The sequence below is a fragment of the Mauremys mutica genome, chromosome 3, assembly GCF_020497125.1.
Source record: "Mauremys mutica isolate MM-2020 ecotype Southern chromosome 3, ASM2049712v1, whole genome shotgun sequence".
Lineage (NCBI taxonomy): Eukaryota > Metazoa > Chordata > Testudines > Geoemydidae > Mauremys > Mauremys mutica.
In genome coordinates, this window is record NC_059074.1 from 136,880,926 (window position 1) to 136,892,987 (window position 12,062).

General features: G+C 38.6%; 1 protein-coding gene across 3 annotated transcripts in view; it reads left to right on the top strand.

Moving 5' to 3' along the window:
• CHRM3 (cholinergic receptor muscarinic 3) overlaps nt 1-12,062 on the top strand; it is a 340,041-nt gene that overhangs the window by 54,724 nt on the left and 273,255 nt on the right. The window contains exon 1 of one of the 3 annotated variants that reach the window (XM_045011686.1): nt 8,962-9,142. The exons of the other annotated variants lie outside the window; for them this stretch is intronic. The gene's annotated coding sequence lies outside the window, so the exon portion shown is untranslated. Of the gene's footprint in view, nt 1-8,961; nt 9,143-12,062 lie in introns of those variants that run through there. 3 annotated transcript variants of the gene reach the window in all.

Consider the following 12,062-nt stretch of genomic DNA (forward strand, 5'->3'; position numbering starts at 1 on the left):
TTTGAAAGACTTAAAACAGCCATCCTATGCTGTAATTCATAGTGGTTCAAAGTGATTTACTATTGTATTATTATGTTTTAAGAAGTATATATAGAAGTTGTTATTAAAAACTTCACACTAACATACATCACACCACGGTATGTGAGGTACTGCAATACTTTTTTTTTTTTTAATTCTAAGCAATATCAAGCAATATTATGATATTTGACATACCTTAGTTTGGTAACTATTGGTAAATGCTGACTTCATAATAGTGGCCACTATATTATAATTCTGATTTTAAAATACATAGCATGTTCCATTAAGAGCAGGACATGCTAATGTTCACTGTTCGAGAAATGCTGAAGCAAACAGAGTTACTATTAAAATTGTCAGGAAATGTCAGTTCTTCATAGCCAGCTTTTTATGGAATATAATAATAGGCTTTCATTCTATTCTTCAGTGGACCCGCCCGCAAAAGAGTTCAGCAACCCATGGATTAATTATGTCAAAAGGCATGTTTCTAGTTGACTTGTTTCTTCTGCTTTTTGTTTCTTTACTTAATTTTCTTTAAAATCCTTCTGAATGCTTCCATTGTTTTACATGCACATCTCTGGCTGTGCTCTCAAACCCCTGGGGATGCTTGCCTAAAAACAACTTCTTACTGATTCAGGACCTAAGGAAGCTTTAGATGATTACATTGTACTTCAGAACGGTAAAGGAGTCTTGTAGTAACGGTGGAGAATCTCACAAGGCTTTGCATTGTGAAATATACCATACCACAGATAAACAAAATTTTCTTAAATGGAAAAAAAAGTTTTTAATTTTTTGGGCATACAATTATTTTTTTCTTAAGTAGATTAACATTAGTGAAAAGAGAGAGTAAATACAAACTAAAATGTTTTGTATGACATTTGTAATGCTTGAAGTGGTCTTGCCTTTGATCCTCATTTTAGATGTGGACTTCTGTGAATTAAAGAACAATAAGTTAAACTTTTGCTGCTAGTTGTGCATTGCCAGGTCTAAGATGTAATCTGCCTCATTACTCTAGCTGAAAATTGGTTATAATGGACCACACCCTAGCAATGAGGGAAAGCATGAGTAGAAGATGGCTCAGAGTCATACTCCCCAGCAGGAGTTGCAGAGGTTATTGCGCCTCAAAAAGGAACAGGGCTTCTCATAGGTCTCAGATACATAAGGTAGTATGACCTCTGCATCACTTCCTCAGAGGGTACAGTATGCACTCCCATCCACATTTAACCAATCTGATCACTGATGCAGGGTGGCAGAGCCATGCTTCTTCTTGCTTCCTTATCCTCTTGGGGGTAATTACTGTCCCAGGAAGCATAATCAGGGAGGAGTAGCTGCACTACAAAATTGAGTTGGGACTAGCTCATGTCTGGGGGAAGGACACTGAGGAAGTTTCTCTGTCTTACCCTCCTTGTGTAATTGCAAAGGGGCCACTACTACCTAAATATATTATATTCCACTCCTCCTCATTATGGTCTCTGACCAGCTTATGATAATTGTTTTTTTGTCTTGTTATGCCGGTGACCCTGTTATCTTATCCATGAGATATAATACATGCTTCAATCTATAGTAAAGCTCCAGAGAATGGACGATTTGAAAGGGAAACCCCAACACCCACAGAGACTCAATGTTTGTTGGGCCTCATGGGAATATCCTAGGAGTGTGCTTGAGAGGAAAAGAATGAGAGGCTTTTAGTGATCACATCTAGAGCTGGTCGGAAATTTTTGACCATATATTTTTCAGCAGAAATTGCTTATTTGTCAAAACTGAAACTTTTTTTGAAACCGTTATTGGTTTAAATTAAAAAAAATCCTTAGGAAAATTTCAAAGATGCAGGATGGGATTTATGATCAAAACCAGACAGAGCAAGTGTGTGAATAATTTACTCCAGAGTAGCCAATAGCTTGGTGGCATGTGTGAGACACAGGTTCAAATGCTTATTCTGCCTGATTTGGAGCTGGGACTTGAATAGGCATCTTCTGCATCCCAGGTGAGTGCCATAACCACCAGGGATTTGGCTATTCTGGAATCTCTCTTGTGAAATTTTTCATGGACAAGGGAAGACCTCTGTTTCGTCCCATTGCAGAATAAAGACAAAAGTTGAAACCTCAGTGTTTTTCATGAAATAGAATTATTGTTTTCCAGCCAGCCCTAATCACATCACTTTTAGGGGGGAAATGACCAAGGAATGGAAAGATGCTTTGGAAATGAGCAAGGTATCTTAGGGGGAGGGGTAAAGAACAAGAGGTAGAAAAGATTGTGAGAAGGAACAGATTACCATAAATTCTGGGAATTTGGCTAAAATCAATTTTTTTTCTGCATGCACTGTTTTTGATGTGATTGCTTATACTACTGACCTATTTTCAAAGCTTTCTTTCTTTCTGCACTGCAGATATTTACGGTTCTTTAAGTTTTGCTTGGTTCATTAATGTGGCACCTGAGATCTAACAGAAAATATGTGCACTCTCCAGCACCATTCTAGGCAGCACAGTAGGCCATATGGTAAAGACAACCAACATAATGCGGAGAAGATTGGAGTTTCCTCTTTTTTTGTCTGTGGGCTATTGTGTTTTGTTCCTTTCATTACTAAATCCCTGTCAGAGGAACAGCTGTAACAATTTTACAACATATTGCTCTGACTCCTGTATACCTATACAATATTTTCTGTACAGTAGTTGTTGAAAATAATTGGATAAAAGTGAAATGTTGAAATTAATTCACTCCGATTTTCTTCATGGTCAAGAATTGAATTGTTGCTGTGCTCATGACAGACCATATTTCTTATGACAGATCAAATTAAAGTGAGGCAAACAAACCCATTGCAAAGTGGGCAATGTCCACTGAATTGGAGTAATTTTAGATCCTGGACTACTATCCGATAACAAGTCCCTAGCAATAGAATGCATACTATGGTGTCCCTAGTGTGTCATTTTCATCTGCAGAGCATAAAATATTGATGGAGAATTGCATGGTGATAAATGAATATTTAGGACATGCTTATCCAACTGTCTTCAATGAGAGTCAGTTTATTCACACCAAGAATAACAACAATGCAGGGCCTGAGATTAAGAGGTATAAAACCCCACAAATCCCATAACATCAGTGGAAACTGAGGGCTTTTAACACTGTGCAGGATTGGGTTCTTATTTAACAACATTCGCTATGAACTAGAGATGAGTGAAAGCTGCAAAATCAGATTAGGCTCTGGATTTCATTTGGAAATATATACATGTACATGTGGAGTAGCTGTTCAATCACTTTGGGTCCCACATGAAGTTCTCTAACTTGGCCCTGGCATGGATGTAGCTTCCCTTTCTAGCAACACCTGGAATGCCAATGCCATATGAGAGAAACAGCAAAATATTGGTAGGAAGCTATTGATATTATTCCATATTGTTCATATTCCACTTTCAAATCTGTGCAGGCCTGTTAGTGTTATTGGACAACGTGATTTGGATTTCAAAGATGTTGCTAAGAAGTGTGCACTCTCTCCTCTCCCCACCATTCCTTCTTCTTTGTTTCCTCTCTTAGGGTCTTCCAACTTTGTTCCAACTCCTCTCTTTATCTATTTTGTATCTTCCATTCTTTCAGTTACCTATAGTGTGTATTTCCTATTTACCTTCTCTAATCACTTTTCTTCACTCTCTCTTTCTCAAAGCCTGATTTGGCCAGTCTTTTTTTCTGGTACTTACACAGTTTGCTATGTCTCTCCATCATCACTCCCACTGTATACAGTCTCTAATGTCAGTAACCCAAGGAGAAATCCTTACCTTATAATAATAAGAGGACCATGTTCTGTTGTGCTAGTGCAGTTTTAACATGCAGTGCCAAACATTAAAATACAAAATATTACAAGAATGTGATCTATTGAACAGAGCATTAAAATGAGACCCAGGAACCCTAGACTTCTAATCCTGACTCTGATACAAACTGCTTTTGTGAATTTGGACAATCCATTTGCCAATTGTTGTGTCTTAATATTCTTATCTATAAAACAGGGATTCTTCTGTCATATGGTGGTTATGAGGATGAATTAGAGCCAAAGTCTGCCCTTGAATTAGTGCACACATCTCCTCTCCTATTTACCTTACTGGGAGTTGTGCATGCTGCACATCTAAATTTAATATTTGGTCCTTAATTTCTGTACATCACGCTTAAGAAAGTACTATACAAATATTAAATGTTCTTATTAACCTTCATAACTTTTTTCCAAAAGATTCAGGGTCCACGGTAAATTCTAAAATTCACAAAGTTTGAGTGTAGTTTGTTCCATTTTCCCTAGTGCCAAAGCATCTTGGCTCAGGTCTGTCTCTATCACGGTTCTGTTTTTTTTTTACTGTTATGAATATGGTAGAAGGGTCTGGGCCTGCAGCATGGTGAGATTCTTGTCCAATTTGCAGAGTCCCCTCAATTCCACCGAAGTCAACATAAGTTGAGGGCGTCCAGCACAATGAAGGATCATGCCCTAATTAATTGCTGTCTTTCTCTTTTCCTTACCATTTTCTTTTCACACTGGCTATCTTCTTGCATTTAATCATTACAGTGTACAGGTACATTGTTGATTTAGGGTTTTTTTATTTGTCGAGATATCCTATACCTGACTCTAAGGCTAATATGTATAATCATTTCAATGTATGTCTTCCACAAAGAAGCTAGGACTGGAACCACTATTGAAAGTCAGACTCCTAATTTCCTTAGCCCCTTTGAAAAACCCTGCCTATATAAGTAATCAGATAAGACAATAGCAATATCGTTTTCAGTGTGTGGGTATATAGCACTTTGAAAATCAGGCCTCCTTTATCAGGTGTCTCAATTTAGGCTCCCCAAATCACTGGTCATTTTAGAAAAAAATTGATCCTTAGCAGTTTCACCTGCAGGAGCAATACACACCTATATCTATATACTACTAATAAAAAGTTATAGTATATTCAGTGTTAGCCTTTCTTTGAACACAGCATTTTTTTAAGGATGGCTGTCGATGCCTTTATTTACAGATGGCTTTAAATATTATTTAAAAAAACATCACTAAGAATAAGTGATCTTTTTATATAAGCAGTCTTACCAGACTCAGTTTTTAACTTAAATAAAATCTGTGCAAGTTCTTATTTATAGTTTTGATGTATTTTCAGTTCTGTTTTCTGAATGTTTTTGGATACATAAATGGGAATATCAAGTCAGAATAAGAGGTTATATTACCTCTAAATTTGGCACTGGGTGTTGGCACTGATACAGCTGCTATTGGAATACTATGTCCAGTTCTGTTGTCCACAGTTCAAGAAGGAAGTTGAGAAAGTGGACAGGTTTCAGAGAAAAGCAATGAGAATGATTGATTGGAAAACATGCCTTGTAATGAAAGAGTCAAGGAGCTCAATCTGTTTAGTTTATCATAGTCTGTAATTACCTTCATGAAGATAAAATATTTGATAATAGAGGGCTCTTCAATCTAGGTGAAAAGATCCAGTGACTAGAAGTTGAAGCTGGACAATGTAGACTAGAAATTAGGAGCAAACTTTTAACAATGAGAGTGGTTAACCAGTAGAATGATATACCAAAGAATCTGGTGTATTCTCCATCACTGGACACGCGTGCTTGGGGCGGCATGCCTGCGGAGTGTCCGCTTGTCCCGTGGCTCCGGTGGACCTCCCGCAGACGTGCCTGCGGAGGGTCCGCTGGTCCCGCGGCTTCGGTGGAGCCGCGGGACCAGCGGACCCTCTGCAGGCATGCCTGCGGGAGGTCCACCGGAGCTGCGGGACTGGTGACCAGCAGAGCGCCCCCTGCGGCATGCCATCGTGTTTGGGGCGGTGAAATGTCTAGAGCCGACCCTGACTGGACATTTTAAAATCAAGATTTGATGTTTTTATAGAATATATGCTCAAGTTCAAACAGGAATTAATTTAGGGAATCCTAAGGCCTATATTATATAGGAGGTCAGACTGAAGGTCACATTGGTCTTATAATCTATGAATGATTCATTTGTGCATCTAAATTACAAATCAGAATATGTTTATAGTGATCTACTAAGTTAACATTTCCCATTGTTGTATTATATGTCTTTAGTATCTGGAAAGACATCGAAGTGACATCCTGGACTCATTGAAATCAATAGGAGTTTTGTCCTTGACTTCCAGGATTTCACCCCAGGTTTATTATTCTGCTCATGTTAATGATGTTTCCAGCCTTGAGGAATCTGATGACAATAAAAGTAAAAGAGATATTTACAAAGCTGACCACGATGTCACATGTCTGTCTTTGTCATTCACATTATTTTTTATTTAAAATATTTGCCATTCAGCCTCCCTAAAAACTTTATGGAATGCTAATTATTCCTGTTGATCAGATCCATTCATACATAACTTGTCCCTTAGAACTTAGACAACATTAATAGCCAACTGAGATATTTTGCATAATATTAAAGGCCAGTGTCTCTTAAGCAGCATTAATAACCACCCTCAAGCACAGAGTACATCTGAAAATGTTTCAAAATGATATAAGTGGATTACAGCCTTTTCCCCTCTTTTATTTTCTGCATAATTATCCCTGCAATAAATTATTAATGTGATCCACCATTTGATATGACTCATCTATTAGTGCAGTTGTTTTGGGACTGAGAGATAAAATATTTTAAACAGGCTGGTATTTTAATTCACCCCCACTGTGATAGAAATGAGTTTCTGACTCCAGTGAGATACCTTTGATGGGAGAGTTAATTCACATGACAATCACCTCTTCCTGGCTAGGGAGTAATCTTGAAGGAGATAAAGCAATACACACGTGTACCACTGAGCCTGCATCTGCCGCATGATCAGCTGACACATTTTTTTTCAATATGGAACACTTGTGTCAATATTAATAATATTATCAATAATATAGCATCAGATTGGTCTGTGCCTTGATCATCATAAATGTTGTCAAGCACTAGGCAAAAATAGTTTGGTGTCATTATCGCTTAGAAATGTTTCTTAATACTACATTCAAACCCATGAATTCCTTGCTACTTTCATGCACAAAGCTTTTTATATGTCCCAATAAGCAGTTAGTGATTGTCACTATCCCATATATGCTTGAAATTTGGTGATCATGACATTTGGTGTGAAAGTAACTTTTTCACCCATTCACATATATAAATACCGAGAACATCCATAACTTTAAAATTTCATGGACAAGGAAATCTGGACATCAAGTGGTGCAAAACTGCCAGGGGGAAGAAATTTGGCTGTGATGTTAGTTTAAAAAATATTTACTTTGGCACACTTTTAGGGGAAAATATAAAAGTAAGAAAGTAAAAACCAAAGCTAGAGCTTTGAGGGCTGAGTTCACAGACAGGGTTATGGGGGAAGAGTGGAAGTCCCACCAGATATGCTGAGCAAATGCTAACATAGGTAAGAGAAGAGCCTAGAGAATACTGAGCCAAAAACCAAAAAGGTGAAGGTATGGAAGGTGAAGGAAAAGATCAACTATTTGCAATGGCTTCTTTTCCATGGTTCATTGGACATGCCTATTAATGAAGAGCTTCTTTCCAGTTCTAGTGAGAAAAGATAGTGACATGACAGATACTGATTGCAGAGGGTTAAAGATAAACTTGGAGGAAAAGAAGCCTAGCACCCTGGCCTAGACCACTCGCTCTCCAATAGTTTATATGGAAGTGGGAAGAAGGAGATGGGACAGTAGCTGAAGGGACAAATGTTGTATTTTTGTTTTGTTTTTTAGGATAGGGAGAAGAACTTTGAATGCAGAAAAGGTAGAAACAGATGTGAGGGAGTGATAAAAGAAATGAAGGGGAAAGTCTGAGACAGGGAAAAGATAAAAGCAAGATGTAAGGGGATAGTTAGGCTACCAGGGAGAAACTAGGTAGAGGCAACTGGAGATGGAGACCCATAATCTCCTACGATTAGAGTTTGAAAGTCCAGATTTTCCTCTTGACTGCTCCCCCTCCTTCTGGATTTCTTTACCATTTAAAAAAAGGTTCATGGGGAAAGGATCATATTATAAACTATACTAGGTAGAGTAAAGATTGGTCCTGTGTCATGGTTGGATTTTGTTTTGGATGGGGCAGGAAAGTGGCTATCCTGGAGCCCGCCTACCTAGAAGCAGCTGACATGAGTGGGCTTCGGAAGGTGAAGTGTCTACTGCTGGCTCTCCGCAGTGACTGAATAAGGTATCTGGAGGAAGGTGGATTTTAATATTTTAGAACTTTGACTTTTTGTCTTGATGCTGTGCTAGTGGCAGAGACTTGATTTGTAAATATCTCAAGAATTACTTTTCCCCCTTAATATTTAAACTCCACTCTTTAACAAAAGCTCCCATCAGTCAGCACATCTTAGTGTTATACCAGCTTTATTCCTCTGTAAGTTTTGGATCATGCCAAAGACAAACCAAAATGGTTAGAAGTCATCCATCTAATAACTCCTATATCAATATAATTTTTCATAGTGTATATAGGCTCTTGAGGACAGGGACTATGGGTATTTTTGTTTGGTTGGTTGGGGTTTTTTGTGCTTTTACAACACACATTTCATTGCAGGTGCTGTCGGAAACATAAGCTGAATAGCTTTTTAATAGCGCTCAAAATTGTCTGAGTAACTAAATGTAATTTTGACTTAGAATTAAATTGTAATATGGAAAGGAAAAGTATTTTTACCCAAGCAACAGAGGAGGAACAAAGCATGGCTATATCAGTTTCTCCTCTGATGTCAAATTAATGCTCTGTGTGACAAACCCAGGACAAATGGCTACAAAGGGAGGGGTAGTAATTAGTCCCAGGCGGGTTAAAAGGCCTCTCCCTATCCACTGAGGAGAGAGAGCCATGGGGAAATAAGGTTCAGCTAGAAAAGGAGTTACCAGGGAACTAATTAGGTTCAGCTGGCCCCAACTGCTGGAGACCTTTTTAAACCCTCCCTGGCATAGAAGCAGAGGAAGAGTGAGAGAAGCAGGCAGTAAGTTAGGTGCAGCAAGGCTCTGAACCCTTCCAGCAAGGAAGGCTGCACTCTGTCCCCAGAAGGGGAGAAACCCAGCACAAGGGACTGACAGACTGAGGGAGGGATCAGCCAGACCCTGTGTAACCTGGAAGGATTTTGCCTTGCCTAAGCTTGTCTCTCCAAGGCTAAAAAGGACTGAGCCTGCTGAGGAGAAGCAGGTACTTTTCCACATCTGTTGCTTAAAAAATTTTAGGAAATCACTCCTCCATTTTAATTTGTGTATTACCAGCTGAGCTGATCCAGTTCTAGGGAATTTATTTGTTCACTAGAATCTGCATAGATAATATAGTTTAGAATTTCAAAGCCAACTAGGGGATTTAGATGCACAACTCTCCTTAATTTTGATGGAAATTGTGCATTTAAATTCCTATCTATGCCTTTTTAATATTTGGAAGAGAAGAAAAGATGTAGCATGACAGAAGCATAAGTGGCATGTGGAATTCTCATTTTAGTTGTGACTAATACTTTCTTCACCAGGTCAGAATCAGTGAAGACCAATGAGGTGCATATTCTTTCACCTTTTATATTTTTCATTCCAGAGGAGTGATGTGGTCTAGTCACCTGAATAAAGTCTTGAAAGCCAGGCATGAAAGCAAGCACTCCCATGTTTCAATACAATCTCTGAACCCTGACATGCTATTTGGCCTTGGGAAAGTCACTTATTTCTCCCACATAGCTTCCCTGTTTCTAAACTGGGGATAGTCTACTAACTTGACAGCAGTGTTGTGGGTATCAATGTTTGTAAAGTGTTCTGAATATACAAAGCACCATATAAGCATTAAGTATTCTATTATTTACATTGCATAGTGGCTCAAGTTTTTTAGAAGGTGAACATTAGCATACGTACTGCTGTGATTGTTCCATTTTAAGGGGACAAGTATTCTATTGTATAACCTTGCAAAACTTTAGCTTACTTAGTGGTGATGCCTCTAAATATAGCAGTTTATTTTATAACCAGAAAATACAGGAAAGTATTGGACACAACAACAAATATTCTTAATGGAGATAAGCAGATTTTTAACATACAACAGAAGATCAAATAGCGTTCATTTGAAATGTGACTGTTGGAATTGGAAACCTTCTGTGTTTTAGTTTGTCAGTTGCTATGAAGAGTTCTAATCTGATATTAGAGATGTGTGGAGAAGAGACAATCTTGCTCATTTATTGTAATGTGCTTGGACTGAGTTGTACAGTTCTCATTTAATATGAATAGAACTTTCTTGACTAAGTCACTGCACAGAGTGCTAAAAATAGTCTCCTACGTGTATAACAGATAGAATCATGCCTGTGAGAAGAGAGTCTTTGCAGTTGCTAAAAAGGAGGAGGGAAAAAAAAAGTAACCTTAGTGCTCATGCAAACTGCCAGGTTTTGCAGCCCTAGCTGCTGAAGCCCACTATACCTCAATAAAACAGTACAGTGATGCGCAAGTCTTTTCTTGACTGCCTCAACCTTGATAGGAAGTGACAGCCTCTAGGAAGAGAAGGTTTAAAAAAAAAACCCTACCATTCAGTGCATGGAAGCCTCAATGGTAGGGTTGCTATCAAGTTTGACAGTTAGTGCCAGTGGTGAGGTGACAGTTGCATTTTGTGATGCAGACTCTTGTCTGCTGAGAACTAGACTGCCATTATCACATTCATTTCCATAATCTACCAAACAGTCATCAGTATAATTAATTGTTTTACTTATGATAGTACCTAGGATCCCTCCAATCAGAACAAGGATCCCATTGTGTTAGGCTTCTGTTTTTTATCTGTGCCATTGACCTGCCTGAATAGTAATTTGCAGTTATATAGCATTTTATGTACATTAGGGAAATGTAATTACGCAGATTACAGATGGGGAAATTGAGACTCAAAAATTAAGTGACACACCCAAGATCACAGACCAAGATGGTGTTACTGTCTCGCCTCCCATTCCTGTGTTTAAATCACTAGATCACAACGGCAAAGCCACAAGTTGCTATTGTAGGTCATCCCAAGTGAGTTTAAAAAAAAAACAAAAAACACCCAGAAGGATAGGCACCATGGTCTATGACAGGAAAGAAGAGGGAAAAAGGTAAGGCAGGAAGGAGGATCTAACAATTTACTGGAAATGTCTTTATAATGCTTCTAAATGTGTAATTTACTTGACAATATGTTACAATTAAACACAGAACTACATAAACAGTATAGGAAGAGGCAACAATGGAAGGAGGAACCTGGCAGAGGTAAATCTCAAATCTGTATTACTGTCAAAAGAAGAAATAACGGCAACATGACTCCCATCCCGTCCGTCATCCAACAGCAGCAGTACTGCAATATGTCCAGCTTGTGCCGCATTCTTGATAGGAAGGCTGTTACTGAATATGTTACACTTTCTTCAGTATTCAGCACAGCTACATATTCTGGTAATGACCTCTTCAGCTGCTTGTACCACTGCAGTTGCAACAGAAGCAGCCAGACTACTGCTGACACTGCCAAAGGAAAGCAGCAATGCAGAGAAACAAAATATTGATTGAAAGTCTGACTTTACAACAATGTCAAAATGACTCAGTCATCAGGTTCAAACCATTATTAGATGCTCCCAGATAAGATGTGGAAACATGTTGGGGCATCTACTTTAAAAAAAATATATATATATATATATAAAAATACAGAGCAACACATACTATATCTCTAGCACCCTCCTCAAAAAAAACTTGACAGTTAAAGTAGTGTGATGCAATCTATCAGGCCTTCCCTCCCCCCTGCTGGAGACATTAGCAGCCCCTCACTCACACTCACACACACCCAGGAAAGTCCACCTAGATCAGGGGTTCTCATAACAAAAATTTTGGTGGCCTCATAGTGCGGCAACCAACTCTTGCTGGTGGCCACTCTGACAAATTTTCCTAAAATACTTAACTAACTTCAGGAAAAACAAATAAATATGCACATACACACATCCAAATCATTGTAATTGATTTATGTAGGTCACCTTTTGCAGACTCAATAATAAAAAACATGTAAAGTTGTATTTTGATGCATCTGGTCCCTGCTGCCTCCCCCCAATCCCCACACATTGCCTCCAGCCCCTGCTGCCTTCTCTAGCCCACCACCG